At 36.5% G+C, this 18,432-nt stretch overlaps 1 long non-coding RNA gene across 1 annotated transcript; it reads right to left on the reverse strand.

Annotated features, from left to right (window-relative positions):
* Positions 1 to 608: 608 nt before the first annotated feature.
* Positions 609 to 17,456, reverse strand: LOC108521755 (uncharacterized). Its single transcript, XR_001883272.1, has 3 exons — positions 17,139 to 17,456; positions 6,576 to 6,623; positions 609 to 761 (listed from the first exon to the last, which is right to left on the reverse strand). It is a non-coding gene; the product is annotated as an uncharacterized LOC108521755 (long non-coding RNA).
* Between the last annotated feature and the right edge of the window lie 976 nt (positions 17,457 to 18,432).

An 18,432-nucleotide genomic window follows, 5' to 3' on the forward strand; every position in this document is an offset into this window, starting at 1 on the left:
AGCCTTGAGTGAGATATACAACTCTGTCCCATATTCATCTTTGCTTTTTATTAATGACCCTTTAAAGCTGTAAAAACCACTCTTAGCTTTTGGGCCGGATTTAGCCATAATTTTCCAAACCCTGCTCTGTAAGGTAAAGTGATGTGTGCTCACTATTTAGGAGTTTCTACTTAACCTAGATAACAATGCATACAATTAGTGGGATAATTTTAAAATCTTTAAATTAACTGTAATAAGGCCGGGTGCGGTGGCTCAAGCCTGTAATCCCAGCACTTTGGGAGGCCAAGACGGGTGGATCACTAGGTCAGGAGATGGAGACCATCCTGGCTAATACAGTGAAGCCCCGTCTCTACTAAAAAACACAAAAAACTAGCTGGGCGAGGTGGCGGGCGCCTGTAGTCCCAGCTACTCGGGAGGCGAGTAAACCCGGGAGGCGGAGCTTGCAGTGAGCTGAGATCCGGACACTGCACTCCAGCCTGGGTGACAGAGCGAGACTCCGTCTCAAAAAAANTTTAAGGTCAAAGAGTATCTAAAAGGAGTGATCTTCTTCAGCACTGGAGCTTTTGAAAGGATATCAGAACTAACTTACGCTCCTCTCTTTAGCCTCCTCCTCCTCTCTTTTTCTCTTGCCTTCCTTGTTGCTTCATCCTCTGGTTCAGGTTCTGGGTCATCCTCATTGATAACATCTCTGGTTCTTTTCCTCTTTGGTCTCAAGCTCTCTCTTCGAGGCAGTTTACCTTCCTCCTCCTCTTCCTCTTCACCTAAACGTAGCAGTTGATTCAATGAGTAATGTCAGAAAGTGCTTCCTCCCACTACCAAACTTATTCTTAGTTTTTAATAACTATTATTACACATCTGACACCATAATCTAGCAATTCTCCACATCATGATGAGATGCATCATGGCATACATACTTCACAGCCCGTCATTTAAATAAATATATCTAGATTTCCATTTCCATTGTGGTTCATCGACTCAAATAGGTGAATGTGGATTCCCAAATTTTAATAAGTTTTTGAAGAAGTTCTAGTGTTCATTTACTTGAGTAACTAAATAGCTTGGTGGTTAATATCATATGATGACCTCTAAGACCATTCAAATTAGTCCAAGTTTAGAGATTACCATTCCATTATGTAATTGTTGAGCGATTACCCACTTCATATTTATTACTATTTCTATCTTAGAACAAAGAAGAGGAACATTAAAGAGGTGCTACAAACTAGAATAATTTTGGAGAAATTCATTCAACCCTTGAGGTTCCTCCCAATTTAAATTTTCTTCATTCTTGATTCTAAATATTTTTCTCCTTTTTTGTAAATATTTTTGTTCTTTTCTTTAAAAAAAATCATAGTATACACATTTGCTTGATCATTTATTTCTTATGAATAGAAATAGGTAACATAAATTTAATGTAAAATTGAGAATAATGACAGCATTATTTTGTTTTATCATCAACTAACAATGAAAGACTCATGTGTTCATAACTTTTTAGGATGCTTCCAGGTAAAGAATAGAGAGATAATTACCATAAAAGATAAAATTTCCTTCACAAAGTTTATAACATAACATTACTACTTCAGTTCCATTTCTATTGCTCCTAACTTCTTCTAACATTTAGCATAAACTATTGTAAAAAATTAATTACAGTTATCATTATTCTCTTAAATAGAGGCTACCATCGAGAAAAAAATTATATTTCAATGAAAACTATGAATTATCTACAGTATACCTTTCTGTGTTGTCTGATTCTGATTTTATGAGAACTATATGACAACTTTGAAAATTATACATAACCATATAAAGCTATACAAAACACTTTTTATCTGTAGACATACAAACGAACTCTTTCCAATGGAGAGACAAGCCCCCTTTCAAAAAACAACTTTGCCTTCATTCGTACAAACATTTCAAAATTTATTATCTATAAATGTATCTATTCTTTGGACTTTCCTTTGAACTGATTATAGCATCTCACAAGTTGTTTTATTAGTTAAATATGTTCTTTTCACATACGTGTGAGTCATCCTTTTATTTTTTCAAAATTATCTTTAATTACCACTTGTTGAAACTTTTTTATTGATATTTCAGGTATAAGACCTAAATATTACCTATATTACTAAATGTCAGGTAGCAGAGAGAGAAACAGAATAACTTTTCTTTCTTTTTTTTTTTTTTTTTTTTTGAGACGCAATTTTGCTCTGTCACCCAGGCTGGAGTGCAATAGCACAATCTCAGCTCACTGCAACCTCCAGCTCCAGAGTTCAAACAATTATCCTGTCTCAACCTCCTGAGTAGCTAGGACTACAGGTGCAAGCCATCAAGTCCAGCTAATTTTTTGTATTTTTAGTAGAGATGGGGTTTCACCATGTTGGTCAGGCTGGTCTTGAATTCCTTGCCTCAAGTGATTCACCTGCCTTGGCCTCCCAAAGTGCTGGGATTACAGGCTTGAGACACCGTGCCCGGCCTGTAGTAACTTTTCTAACTGGGCTTGGAAAACTGTATATATTCTGTCATCCGAATCAAGAATGAGTTTCTGTTTGTTTAATTTTGTGGCAAAGGTATGTTATTTGAACCCCATCATGGCATTCTGAATATTTACCCAGCTTTTATTAGCCACATTAGTCACTAATTAAAGAAAGGACAAAAACTTGACAGGAGGCGAGAAACAATTCACCCACGAACAACTCACAAACCCAAGCAGCTACTTGGTACTCTGAATTTTACTGTTTTTTGTATTAAAACTAAACTACTGGGATGACATCAACAAGTTGAGAGAATAGGAAGCCCTGGACTCTCCTTCCCTCCATAGACATAAAAGTTCAACCACAATGTGGAGATAAGCTCCCTTCGTGAGAAATTCAGAAACTAGTTGAAAGGTAACTGCACCCTAGATGAACACAATATCAGCTAAGTCGCTGGTAGAAAAATCTGACACACCCTCATACCACAGTCCCTCTCTGCTAACACAATACCATACAATTGGGAGGAACCCACCATCTCCTAGTTTCTCCCTGGGGAGGGGAGAAAACAACTGAACCATGTGTCCAACATTCTGATTTTTCTGGGCGTTCCCAAAGGACTGGTTTCTGTCTTGCCAGAATCTGAGTACTGACAGGAAAAGACTTCTGACTGGGAACCAATGAAAGCAAAGATAGCCATTAGAATAGTATGCCTCACTCACAGTAGCCCCTCCCCCAACTTAGCACAGAGTGACCAGATGATAAACACCAAATCTGCACCTCTCTGGGGAGAAACAGTTGGATAGTGTAACCAACACTCCCTCCAACTTTTGGAAAGGATGACTGGCCTGACTTCTGTCCCACTTGTCTCCTAGAGCACTAATAGGACCCATTATATTCTAGACGGCCCAGGGCCATGGAGAACAAAGGAGAAGAACTAGTTTGTACTCTTTCACCAGAGCTCCTTTCCCCACCCAGTTCAGCATGACATAATTAGCAAGAATTCCAGTCCTTAACTTGCCCCTGAAATGGGAAAGAAAAGCTGAAATATATACCCAATGTTCAGACTTTTCAGGAGGCTGCCTAAGGGAATGGCCAGTCTCAGAGCATGGACAGGACACAGCATACTGTTGATGCCTGGGGGCCACTGGAAACCAAAAAAAAAGAACTCAGAACATGCTGCTTCCCCAGGAGACACATGTTATAACAGAAGAACACTGGAGCAAACAAGACATTATGAATTCTTAAAAAGAAAAGGTCAACTGAAAAATCCCTCTTATTGAGGGATTTTGTGTGTCCTCCCTGGACACACAAGTCCAGAGAGGATGCATACACAGGAAACATTTGAGAGGCCCAAGAATCTCTGGCCTGCCTCATTGGTGAAAGTCTTCTCCTGTACAAGGCTGGTGCTTCTCCTGAAGGCTGGGAAAGGAATCCATTTTTTCTAATATATGGATGCCAAAACAAACAAACAAAATAATCAAGAAAATAAAGAAACGGGAAAACACGCCCCAAACAAGAGAAGAAGATAAAGCTCCAGAAACAAGCCCTAATATAATGGAGATATATTAATTACTTAACAGACTATTAAAAATAACTCATAAAGATGCTCAACAAATTCAGAAGAAAAATGCATGAACAAAGTGAGAATTTCAACATAGAAATAAAATATAAAATAACTGGAGATAAATATTGAAGAATACAAGACAATAACTGAACACAATAACTGAAGAATACAGTAACAAAAATTCACTACAGAGGTCCAACAGCAGACTCAATCAAGCAAAAGAAAGAATTACCAAACTGAAAAATAGGATGTTTGAAATAGTCAGCAGAGCAAACCCATAAAAAGAATAAGAAAAAGTGAGGAAAGTGTTATGAGGTTTCAACAAGCAGACCAATATATACACTATGGGAGTTCTGAAGGACAATAAAAGAAAGAAAAGGACACAAAGACTATTCAAAGAAAATAATAGACAAAATCTTCCCGAATCTGGAGAAGGAAATGGACCTTCAGATTCAGAAGCCCACAGATCCTACATTATATGAACCCAAATAAATCCACATCATGACATATTATACTTAAATTGCCAGAAGTCAAAGATAAAGACAGAATTGTGAACAAAACAGAAAAGCAACTTGTCATGTACAAGGAAACCTTCATAAGACTATCAGTGATTTCTTAGCAGAAACTATGCAGGCCTGAAGAAGGTAGGATGATATTTTCAAAGTGCTGAAAAGAAAAAACCTGCCAACAAAGAACACTATGCTCAGCAAGTCTGTCCTTTATAAATGAAGGATAAATAAAGACTCTCAGACAAACAAAATCTAAGTTAATCACCCCTAGACTTTTCTTACAAGTAATGCTAAAGGAAGTTCTTCAAGTTGAAATGAGAGGACACTAAAGAGCAAGACAAAATCACATGAAAATATAAAACTCTCTGGTAAAGGTAAACATATAGACAAATACAGGATACTATAATACTTTAATGACAGTGTATTGATAACTTTTAATTTTATTATAAAAGTTCAAAAGTATTAAAAGTAGCTATAAAATGTTAATGAATGTATAATATAAAAATATATAAATCAAGACATCAATAACATTAAGTGTCAGGGAAAGTAAAAGTGTAGAGTTTCAGGATGCAATTGAGGTTAAATTGTTTTCTGCCTAAAATAGGACTTTTATAATTATAAGATGTTGAACTTAAGTCCCATGGTAACCACGATAAAATTTCTATAGAAGATACACAAAAGAAAAAGAGAAAGGAATCAAAGTGTATCACTGTAATAAAAATCAATAAAATATAAAAGAGAATAGCACGAGATAAAAAAGGGACAAAACAGCTTTAAAACAGAAAACAATGAACAAAAAGGCAAAAGTAAGTCTTGCTCTGTCAGTAATAACTTTAAATTTAAGTGGATTGAACTTCCCAATCAAAAGACGTAAAGTGGCTGAATGAATTAAAAAACAAACCAAAGAAAAGAAACAAGGTCCAACTATATGTTAACTACAAAAGACTCACTTTAGATTTAAGGACATGCACAGGGTGAAAGTGAAGGAATGGAAAATGATATGCCATGCAAATGGTAGCTAAAAAAGAGCAGGGTTGGCTATACTTATATTGGGCAAAATATACTTTTAGTGTAAATCTGCCATAAGCAACAAATAAGTGCATTATATAGTAATAAAAGGGTCAATTTACCAGGAAGATATCACAATTATAAGTATATGTGCATCCAACATCAAAAGCACCTAAATATATAAAGTAAACATTAACCAAACTCAGGAGAGAAAACATACAGCAATATAATTGTAGTAGGAAACTTCAATACCCTACATTACATTCCATAATGAATAGAACATCTAGACAGAAAATCAACAAGGAAACAGCAGACATGAACAACATTATAGATCAAATAGACTTAGCAGACATATACAGAACATTCTACCCAATAGCAGCAGAATAAACATTCTCCTCAAATGCATAAAACCTAAAAATACTACTCTAACATTCCCTCTGCCCTGTCTGTATAAAAATTGGTCATCAAGAAATCATTCGCCCTACCTTGTTTGAGTGTAGATCATAAGACCCTCATTCGAAAGAGGGTCCTGTCCCACACCCAGAAGAAAGAAATGCATGCTTAGAGAGGCCAAGAAGAATCTAGGCAGACAGGCCTTGTTGCATTTTCCCACTCAGTGTGTAAACATTAGATTATACCTCCAATCATATTTCTGTACTGCTGTCCATACTTTGTTGAAACTAAGCATTAAAATGAACAATTTTCTCTATCTTTGGGTCTTCATCCTAAGCTTTAATGAATACATGTTCTATGACATTATATGCCTTTTCTCCTATTAATATGCCTTTTGCTTGATTTTTCAGCCAACATTCAAGGGACCACGGTCTTGGCTCCTACAATGCCAACTGGATGGAATCTAGAGTGGGGATTCTGTTTGCTGAACTTGATTCCCCCTGTGAGACCATCAAAAGTTATCCACACACACTTCTGCTTATATGTGGTAACTCAAGTCCACAAGATAAGAGGATAAATTCCTTGAATTTATGGGTATTCCATAGGAAAAGTATCCCAAGTGGGCCTATCACCACTTACTTGAGCTTTCCTCTGTCTCGTCTTCTTTTTCCTCCACTTTGATTTGTACTGTTGAGGAAAGAAAATAGTACAGCAATTATTTAAATGCCTGTACAATTGTTAGTAAGTAGTTTTACTTTTATTGTTTTATCATAACGTTTTGTGCAGTTAATACAATTTTCCATAAACTTGTCAAAATGAGCATGATTTATTAAAGATATACGGCTACAGCATCTTATACAATGCCATGCAAAGATTTTTCTATTTCATAATCTTCATGGATTTGCAAAACATAATTGTTATAAGCTCCATTCAAAGTTATAAGTTATCAGCTCAATTCAAAATAACTTCAACCAAAATGAATTCGGTATTGCAATAGATAGAGTTGGGGTTTGTTGGGTTATTTTATTTCATGAGAAATTGAATTGTTAATAAAGCTATATGCCATGCCCATACCAATTAGGTTAATAACCAAATTAACTACATAAAACTAGAGAATAATTTATTTCAACCACTTTTGCCAAGTATAAAAAGGTCTTTAGAAAAATGCTTAAAGCCAGATCTTTTCTGTTTCAATTATTTTTACAGGTATTATATTAATAGATCCTAAATTTTCCAATATGTGATTCCCTTTGGCAATATGGAGATAGGTGATTTTACAGTTCTTTCCAAGACAAAGGACACTTTTTCTTTTTATTCCTCATCCCATACAGCATCTTGTTTTTAGCTTTGCTTCATTTTTATAAAGACATATAAAAGTTTTATAAAATTTTAATGCTACAGTAATATGAAAAACATATTTATTGGCAAATTTTTTTTCTTGTCAACTTAATGTTCATTCATCACAGGTTTCTTGCCTTAGAAAAATTAGAATATTTATTAAAAACCAAAGTCTATTAATTTGCTTATAAAGCATGAATTTTATCGTATTTTTATTTGAGGTAGAATGGCATTTGTCCAAAAAAGCAAANTTCATTCATCACAGGTTTCTTGCCTTAGAAAATTAGAATATTTATTAAAACCAAAGTCTATTAATTTGCTTATAAAGCATGAATTTTATCGTATTTTTATTTGAGGTAGAATGGCATTTGTCCAAAAAAGCAAAGATGACAAACAATGTTGCTGTGAACAGATGAAACAACCTCTGGTTTTGTTTCTGTTCACTCACTGTCAAAGGTTATTATTCAGAACTTGACAGGCATATTGAAAAGGCAACACATACCAAGAGTGTAAATTCCATTCACAAAGAAAATTATTGTAAAAGCACTTTTTGCCTTTAAACAGCATCTGGGTAAAAAATTTTAGGATATGAAAAAATGTTATCACTCAACATCAGCCACAGAATGTGAAAATAAATGTTCTTTTGTTCAAAGTGAACATATGCCTTCTGTTGCTGGCTGCAGCTGAATCTACACAGGACAAAGATCTATATGTCACTGCTGAGAGTTTGCAATAATGAAGGCAGACACTTCTAAGGAGATATTCCACATTCTACAATAGGTCATGGTCTTTTATTTGCAATTAATGTCACCACTAAGCTTCTTCAGTCAAAGAAGGATTCTGTAGGAAACAATTTTAATGATATAAGACTAGCACTGGAGCAGGGTCTTATCAGCTATATATAAAGAAGAAACAGCTGAGGACAAATAGCAAATGCTGACCCACAGCCTACTTTGCAATATGCATAGCCAAAGCAAATTTTTAAAACATTTGCACAATGTATTAGGCTGATTTCTAATGATTATTTCACTAGAATGTAATAATATAAAGTCAATTAAATAAAATGGAAAAATCTACTAAATGAACAAAAATATAAGCAAATCTTTAGGAAGGATTATATATTAAATAAAAAGAGCAGAATAAGGTATCCCAAGCTGAAGAGATAAGCAACAACTCTGTTTCCTCTAATAACCAAGGGAGAGAAAAAGCAGGACTAGAGTCATGAATCATCTTCTCTGGCACAGAAAGAATAGTTATAAATAACCATTAAATAAAACTTAAAAGTCCATAAGGGAAGACATTCCCTGTGATGGCAAGTAGAGAACTAGAACACAGCTATGATTTCCCAGTGATGCAACGAAGAATGCTGTAGAAATGACCCATTCCCTCCTCTTGAGTTGGTTTTCCGATAGTGATTCTGGTCTGTGCCTGATCATCTCCACGTTCTCCTTAGGTGCCTTCTTTGCTTAACAGCATTCCTTTGTCTGATCATGGAACAGTCATTTTTTTATAGTCATTGTGATAATTCTTGTTTTGTTCTTGATTCAAACCCTCAGCAAAGGCGTCATCAGCATTAAGAACTAAATAGAAGCACTATGACCAGGAGATTTAAGACACTGTCAAGATCCTGAGACCAAGCTCGATTTTAATGGAACATTATTTGGCCTGAAAAGTAACTATCAGCACTGGCCTATATCTCCTTCAACCTAAAGCAATGCTAAAGAACCATGTTAAGAACCCCCTCCAAGACAAAAAACTGTGCAAAGAGATAACTCAGAATACTTGAATGGGAGCTACAAACCATCTTTCCTTTCTCAGACAATTTCTGAGGTGGCCTGTTGCCATTGTTTCTCCCAGCAGTCCCTAGTACCTTATTCCCAATCATGTGATCTCTTCATACCTCAGTTGCTCCCCAATGCCTATTGATCATGCACTTTAAAAATAACCTTCTCTCCTAGAGAGTGATGGGAGGATAGTGAAGGAAGAGGAGGGGAAGTCTGTCAAAATGTTGGAGGCAGCAAGCAAAACTGCATTGAAGTATGTGTAGTTAAAAGAGGAATATGCAATAGGAGCAGATGAACTCCTAGGCAACCCAGATCCTCATTTCATGCAGATAGACTCAGTAATTAAAACAGTAAAAGAAACAACAGCAAAATGTCACATTTCAGAGGCATAGGAGTGGTTCAGAAAAGTGGATATTGTTCTGGGGCTTCTTTTTTAATCTATAAAACTGAAAGCAGTTTATGTTTCTTCAGGATAACACAGTGACCAAGTGGCCAGAAGAGTTGAATGGTATTGCCTTTTTCTCTGACCCGCATTTACCTCTTGAAGCAATGTTTATAGCTCCAAGCTATTATTTTGGAAACTGAAAATTCACTTATTGAATTACCGTTTATTGTATGATCACAAACGAATACAGAGAAAATGCTCTTGGATAGGGGTTTGTAGACAGTAAAAGAAAATACTACTGCCTTTAATGAGTCTTACTATTTGATGTGAAAGAATGACTTTATAGGCCAGGCACAGTGGCTCATGCCTGTAATCCCAGCACTTTGGGAGGCCTAGGTGGGCAGATCCCTTGAGGTCAGGAGTTCAAGACCAGCCTGGACAACTAGGTGACCAGCCTGGACAACTAGCCTCTACTACAAATACAAAAATTAGCTGGGCGTGGTGGTGGGTGCCTGTAATCGCAGCTACTCAGGAGGCTGAGTCAGGAGAATGACTTGAACCCAGGAGGCAGAGGTTGCAGTGAGCCGAGATTATGCCACTGCACTCCAGCCTGGGCCACAAAGTGAGACTCCTTCTTAAAAAAAAAAAAAAGACTTTATAACAAGTTTCGAGATTAGGTATGGGTATCTTATTCACTCTACTTGAGCTACAACAGCAATGTATTATTTAGCTTTTTTGTGTTTCTTCTCAGGATTCTTTTTTGTGTATGAGAAATGTCAACATTGACCCTTCTCATAAAAATTGCATGTCTTCTACCTCAGACTAAACTTTCTTGACAGGGATGTTAATCAATGGCATGACAGGCAAAAATGAACCCATGTCATCCTTGTGGGATGTGAAATAGAGAAATCAAGGATAACCACGGGTACTTTGCTTGAGCACCTGAAGAATGGAACTGCAGGAAAAGAAGATGGAAGACTGTAGAAAGAAGATGGAATAGGGAGAATAGCTTAGGTAGGAGCTGTTAAAGTTCAGGAGTTTAATCAGGCCCATTGGATTTCAGGTGCCATCTAGACATCCAAGCATGGCATTAAGCAGACAGTTGAATATTTGAGCCTGGAGTTCAGAAGAAAGGTCTGGACTGGAAATATGAATCAGGGAATCATCAACATATACATTGTATTTAAAGCCATAAGACCAGATGAGATAACAAAGAAAATGAGTGTAAACAAAACAGAAAAAGGAGACTCAAAATGGTGAGGAACAGGAGAAGAACAAACTGAAGAGATTAAAAATGAACAATCAGCTCTTAAGTGGAAGGAAAGTCAGAGATTGCGGATGGCAGAAGATGTGCATCAGAGATGTATCGTAAGTTGCTAAGGACATTGAGGACTGAAAATTGACCACTGGATTTGACAATGTAGACATATTGATGATCTTCATCTTCCAGGCATAGGTTTAGTGCAATTGTGTGGGCAAAAAGCTGAATTCAAGTGGCTTTATGAGCTGATGGACAATGAGTAAGCAGATATAGCTATTTTTGCTGGATAGAATGTTCTTATATGCTGATAAGAAAGACCTAATAAGAATTGAGAAATTGAAGATGTAGGCTATGAAATGAACCAGCTATAATGTAAAGCAAACAACACGAATTAGATTAATTCCTCAGTTTTATTTCTGCTTTTGGTTTATCCCTGGGCTGTGATTCTCTGACTAATACTTTGTTAAAAGACTGAACAACTTACTAATATACCTCTTGCTTATATTTGAGTCCACTATAGCAATTCAAAAGTATGGAACTAAAAGATGGAGTAGGGAGAAGACAAAAAAGAAAAAGAATGAGAGGAGAAAGGAGAGAAACAGAAAGAGAAGTAAAATAATAAATATGGGGTGAGAAGTTCAGCAAATGATAATGGAAAAGAATAAATATAAAGCAAAATTTTGCATTTTTGTCTTGCTAGATATGATAAATATTTTTAATATATGTACATATTATGTGTAACCTCACGTTAACTAAAGTCAGACCACCTTCAGCTATCTGTACTATTAATATATTGCTTTAACAAGAATGTGAAGGTGAAAAGATAGAAAATGTGAATAAAATAATTTTTTTAAGATACTGTATTCCAAACTGAAATTTGTCATATTCTATAAGGAAATTATGAGCCCCTTAACAAAAACATGAAATCTCTCTTCTCAGGGGGAAAAAAAAAGAGAGAGGAGGGAAAACTGACCAGCGAAACTATAAAAAATAAGCTATGATATTAAAAAACCTCTTTAAAAGGTAGCATTCTTATGAATACACACTGTGTAATATTATACTCTGAAAATTCTAGGTATAAGGTCATTCAGTTGCCCCTCAAATTACTAATTTCTGATTATAGCAATAAGAATCATGGGGATACATATTTTGATATTAAGAAAATTATACATGTGTATGTATGTATATGTATATAAGGTAGGCCAAGAACAGCATGTAGATATTTTGCTTTTCTTAAAACCAAACAAAAAGTAAATCAATCCAAATTTTGAAAGGAATGGGTAAAGTTAGCCCTAAAGAAGACCAAAGAAGAATTGCCCAACAATGAGCCACTTGGATGCTAGATTGGGTCACCGAATCATATTCAGGCATCATCTCCATAAAGAGAATGGCCCATGATATGGTTCAAATTTGTGTCCCTGCCAAAATCTCATGTCTAATTGTAATCTCCAGTGTTGGAAGAGGTGCCTGATGGGAGGTGACTGGATCATGGGCACAGACTTTCCCTTTGCTGTGCTTGGAATAGTGAGTTCTCACAAGATCTTGTTGTTTAAGTGTGTAGCACCTTCCCCTTCTCTCTTCCTCCTGCTCCGGCCATGTAGGAGGTGCCTCCTTCCTCAACTTTGCCTTCTGCCATGATTGTAAGTTTCCCCAGGCCGCCATGAGGGGGCTGGATAGCAGAAAACAGCCATGCTTTCTGTACAGGCTGCAGAACCATGAGCCAATTAAACCTAGTTTCTTTACAGGTTACCCTGTCTCAGTTAGTTCTTTATAGCAGTGCAAGAATGGACTAATACGGCCCAACTCTCTGAATTTATGATAACACTATTGGTGGTTGTGAAGTAGGGAACAGAAGCTACTGTCTACAAAACTGAATAAAAATAAAGGGATGCAATTCTTCTTACTCTAGAATAAAATATACCCAAGATTATTAAATCTCGCTCAGGTTAACAAAGCAGCTCCCTTTATTTTTGCTACTTCTAGGTCAAGACAAAAAGAAGCTCGTGCCGTTTGTTTATAACAATCCCAAGTCCTTCAAATGATGGAATTAAACATATCTCAAAAGCCATTGAATGAACAGAATATTTAGTTCTTATATAAATCAAATACCTTAATAAACCTGTAAGCTATAAGACATTTAAAAACTTATCAGGAGTGAGAAACACAGAATGAGATCATCACACTTAAATATCATCAAAGTATCTGGGGACAAGATTTAATGAGATAGACCTAGGCTGATATTTCTTCTGTGTGTACCAGTATCTTATCTTCCTTAAGATCAGTTTTGTGAAAACCAGAGGGCACAGACATTCAAAAACACCCTACTGGAAACTTGTGTAACAAATGCCCCCAACACTGGTCATATTTTCAAACATTATAATATCTTGGAGATACTAAATAGTTATTTTCAATCTCTGTGGTTTCAAAATTACAAAGAGAATAATAGTTTTGGTTTTTGGTAGGACTCACCAATCCAAAAGAGGGAGGCAGGCAAAAATTGCAACTGTTATAATAGCTGTCACTCTTCAATGTTTTTCCTTCTAGATTACATTCATTTTTTTGAGACTCTTTGGGCCCTCAGAGGCAGAAAATAAATTGCTGCTGATGTCTGCTTTATTAAAAACACAATATAAAATAGTTGATAAATATAATATAGTTGATAAATAGAACAGGATGAAGCCTACGGAGAAACACATTTTACTCCGAGGTCACAGAGAGAGGACGCTAACTCTGAGGCAAACAGAAAGAACAAAAATAGAAAATCTACTCAAAATAAAGATCCCCATTCTATCCTTTTACAATGGAAATAAATATTTTGTATATACGTAAGAAGGAGGGGAAAGGGATGCACACCAATTTTTTTGCACGTTTTCCTTCTGCTTTTATTGTACGTGAAATTATAATTAAACACAGGCTGAGTGAAGTGGGTTGCTGGTATGTTTCCAAATTCTACCACCCCTGAGCTGGAAGAGCAAATATGAAATGTGAAGCCTGGTTCTGCAAATGGCAAATTACATGCTGGAGTATTTGTAAGAAACTGCAATTAGGTATATCACGACACCATCAGTCTACAGAAAGAACAAAAACAGCTCTTACTCTATGTGGTTTGGAGGGTTGGCTTTTTCAAAAAAAAAACTATACATATTCAATAAATAAATAGCTATTTACAAAGATATTTAGAGCCCTCTGTGGTTATGAAAAAGTAAGTGGTGAGTCTTGCATTTTCTTTGCATTTAGATTGTTTGAGGGAGGGAACATTTCTTATTTAACCATGCTGTCATAATATATATTCAGAGTGTATGCTTTCACATTGCAATTACCACCATAAAGGGCAACCACTGTAAATAAGTGTTGTAAAATGAAATACATTATCTTGTGTGAGGCTGTCTGGTTAAAATCTTTGCTAGTAATAGGATACCAAAATAACAACCAGATGAAGATACAAATGTGCATTATAACCTCTTAGCAGCTAGGCTTATATCCTTGGATTATTTAGGACAAAAAGGAATCCTTCTGTCCTCCACAGCATTTTTGCAGTATTCCAACTCAAGAAGAAGAATGGTTGTCAGGGTTCACGGATAAGCAAACAAAATGAAACAAACATAAAACACTAAAGAATTGTGAAAGAACTGAAAGAAGAGGATTATTCCTAAGGCAGAAAGAAGCAGAAAAGGCTGGCTGAACTCTGTACACATCTTTACCCTTCCTTTGTAGCACTGCTTTTGTTCACATTAGAGATGCTAATTATTGCTCATTAGCATACATTAGCAAATGTTAATGAGTGTCTTCACAAGACACAAGAACAAAAGGCAGCGGGGACAGGGTAGAGTCAGAATGAAGGCTTAGCAATGAGGGAAGGGCCACAACAGAAGAGAGACAAAGAGAAAAAGGAAGTGAGAGCAATATAGGATTTAGATTCAGAGTTTCCTAACATTTGGAAGATCTGTCGCCCTGACAAAATAGTAATAGCACCAAGAAAAATGAAACAATTTACTTCATTTTTTTAATAAAAATAGTAACAGCAAGTCATTAACTAGAATAAATCCATTTTTTTTCCTGCTCTTTAGCTGTTAGGAGAAAATCACACTTCACAGGACTTGCTACCTAGTCAGGAATATGAGTTAACAGTCATCACTTAATGAAAAATAATTCTGAATTCTAGTTATTCTCAATTCATCCTAACTTTTTCTCTCACAGACTCAACTTGCAATACTCAGAAAGACTAAACCTATATATAATTTTTGTATGGCCTGTAATATAATTAAAATAATTCACATAGACTGTGGTACACATATTAATTTATATCCTAGAGGAAGCTAATTAATATTTGAATACTCCAGTTAAGGATTCACAATATTAGAACGGAGATTTAACACCTACAATACTGGAATCAGGTACACTTCAGCCATCTCTAGACGAGCACCATATGGTTTGTTAGTTGGAACAATGCTTATTAGAAGGAAATTTTGTGAAATTAAATGTGATTGAGGTATGTGGACTGGCTAGCAATATTATTTCTGCCCCCTGTCTTTGTGTACACAGAGTCAGAGAACATATTAGCCTTAATAATCTCACTTTGGAAGAGTAGGCACCACAGACCCAGGAATCCCAAATAGTTATTTGTTTTGCCATTTAATGGAGAATTTTTTTTTTTTTTTTTTTTTTTTTTTTTGAGACGGAGTCTCGCTCTGCCACCCAGGCTGGAGTGCTGTGGCCAGATCTCAGCTCACTGCAAGCTCCGCCTCCCGGGTTCATGCCATTCTCCTGCCTCAGCCTCCTGGGTAGCTGGGACTACAGGCGCCCGCCACCTCGCCTGGCTAGTTTTTTGTAGCTTTTTTAGTAGAGACGGGGTTTCACCGTGTTAGCCAGGATGGTCTCGATCTCCTGACCTCGTGATCCGCCCGTCTCGGCCTCCCAAAGTGCTGGGATTACAGGCTTGAGCCACCGCGCCCGGCCTTAATGGAGAATTTTATTATCTGATAAGACCTCTGTGAAATAGGCACTCTCCAGTTCCTGCCCATGAAGGGGTCAGGGAAAATTTCTTGCTTCATTGCCTATGTTACCCAAAAATTCATATGTTTCCCAAATTCATATGTTGCAAGTTTATGTTCCCCAAAATTCATATGTTGCAAGTTTATGTTCCCCAAAATTCATATGTTGCAAGATAGCCCCCAATACAACAGTATTGTTGGGTCATGGGATGAAACCTTCATGAATGGATTAGTGCCGTTATAAAGAAGACTCCAGAAATTTTATTCATTCTTTCTGCCATATGGAGACACAACAAATGGAATGCTGTCTATGAACCAGAATGTAGGCTCTCATCAGATACCAAATCTGCCAGTAGTGCCTGGATATTGAACTTTCCCACCTCCAGAACTATGAGAAATAAATATCTGTTGTTTATAAGCAACCTACTCTATGGTATTTTGTTATAGCAACCAAATACAGTAGGACAATTACATGTTGCACTTTGTACAAATAATAAATGTTTTTGTGTTAGTGAAGCCAGTTGGGCAATTAGGCATGTGGCCTCATGCCTTCTTGGAATAAATCCACACATTCCCTCCGTCTCTACACCCCACCACCCATATACTCTACCTCTAGGCCCAAGCAATTGCTAGTCTGCTTTTTGTCAGTGTAGATTAGTTTGCATTTTCTAGAATTTCGTTTTAATGGAAATGTACAGTAAGTACTGTTTCGTGTCTGGCTTCTTACATTTAGTATAGTGCTTTTAAGATTCATCCACAAGAAAATGTGGCACATATACACCATGGAATACTATGCAGCCATAAAAAAGGATGAGTTCGTGTCCTTTATAGGGACATGGATGCAGCTAGAAACCATCATTCTCAGCAAACTATTGCAAGAACAGAAAACCAAACACTGCATGCTCTCACTCATAGGTGGAAATTGAACAATAAGAACACTTGGACACAGGAAGGGGAACATCACACACCGGGGCCTGTTGTGGGGTGGGGGGAGGGAGAGGGATGAGCATTAGGAGATTATACCTTAATGTCAATGGCGAGGTTTATGGGTGCGCACACCCAACATGGCCAATGTCATACATATGTAACAAAGCTGCCACATTGTTGCACATGTACCCTAGAAACTTACAGTATAATCTCAAAAATTAATTAGTATTTAATTTAACGAATAATAATAATAATACAGTGCCTGATAGAGAACAAAGGTTATAATAGTCTACAAGAGCTGTTCAAATGCTTTGACACATACACACACAAATTTTTGGCATCTTTAATCTAAAATTTTAGGAAGATAAGGAAACACATCTACTTTGAGCTTTATCTTAATACCTTAGAATCTGCAGGTAGAAATATCCCATATTATTTAGTCTGAGATGATATTAGAAATCATTTCATCAAAAGATAAGGACCAGGCATAAAATATTACCCTAAATTGATACTTACTAACTCTCTTGATACTCTTAACTCCAACGCCAATGTCTGCTCTTGACGTCAACCAATATTGGAAGTAGAGGCAGCCAAATTCAAACTTGCTGTGCTGCCTTAACCAATGGTGTGCTTCCCCATCCAAGTTTTTCTTGTTACCAATTGGAGGATGAATTCTAATCCATGCTCAGATTGATCAATAAACAAAGGACTAGCAGTCATTTGGGGTACTAATCTTTCATTGCCTCAGAAATTATAAAATCAGTTCCATACAAAAAAAGAGACAAGAGTCAATGGAGTCTAGATTGGTAGATTTACATGACCTCTCTCAGCCAGCTTCAGAATTCCTTTCCTTGGCAGTACTCTGGCATTCAGAGAACAAATTATCATGATTGTGTGGCAACAGGAAGGACAAAAAGGCATGGGGTGGGGTCACTTAGTAAGAGCTTGACAGTCTGCCAAGTCCACTAGAAGCTGGGACCTTGTACTTACTAATATATTCAGTATCCTGATTGTAAGTGATTTTTTTGTTTTCAGTCATAAGTAATCAATTTTATCTTCATTAAATGCCAGAGGGTTGAGACTGTAGTTGTAAGCATTACATCATGCAGGGAAGGACAATGGATTAAGATCTAAACCTAGACTTTTAGCAGCCAGCTCAAAAGTAGGAAAGAAAGTTAATGTTGATGAAGAGACACTCCCTCTAAAGGAGCAACAAATACATGCAGGTGCTTTTAATTCACCATTATCCCTTTTTTCCCTCACATGGGATGGAATCACTTTGGTTATTGGAACAAACCACATCCTAGTTTCAGACAGTAAGACCAGACTACACTAAACCCATTTTTAAAAATTCAATATCATATATTTTTCAGATGACAGGAGAAATGACTAAAATTCTGTTAGTAGCCTCAGAAGCTACTTAGCCTCCCCATTGTATTCATGTGTTCCCCAAGAAACGAGTTTGTAGCTCATACCCAGCTAGAATAGACCTTCACTTCCGGTTCTTCAAGGTGATTTTACCACTCAGGCATTCATCAGAACTGTTCAGCTTCACAGCCTGTCTCATGTGTCATGAAATCTTACTATATGTGTATGTGTGCGTGTGTGTGTGTGCATGAGAGAGAGAATTTTAAAGATTTAATTGAAAGATTTCTGAATCCCGGATTGATTTTCATAACTTCTGCATTCTTCTTAAGTATCTACTTCCAGTAAGATAGTTTCAAACAACAAATTGTCTCCACTGTGTGAGCTTGGTAAAGCTGTTTGCTCACCCTGAAACACAATTATCATCAATAGCCTGATGGCTTGA

Source organism: Rhinopithecus bieti, unplaced genomic scaffold (genome assembly GCF_001698545.2).
Source record: "Rhinopithecus bieti isolate Rb0 unplaced genomic scaffold, ASM169854v2 scaffold_62324, whole genome shotgun sequence".
In the NCBI taxonomy this organism is placed as follows: domain Eukaryota; kingdom Metazoa; phylum Chordata; class Mammalia; order Primates; family Cercopithecidae; genus Rhinopithecus; species Rhinopithecus bieti.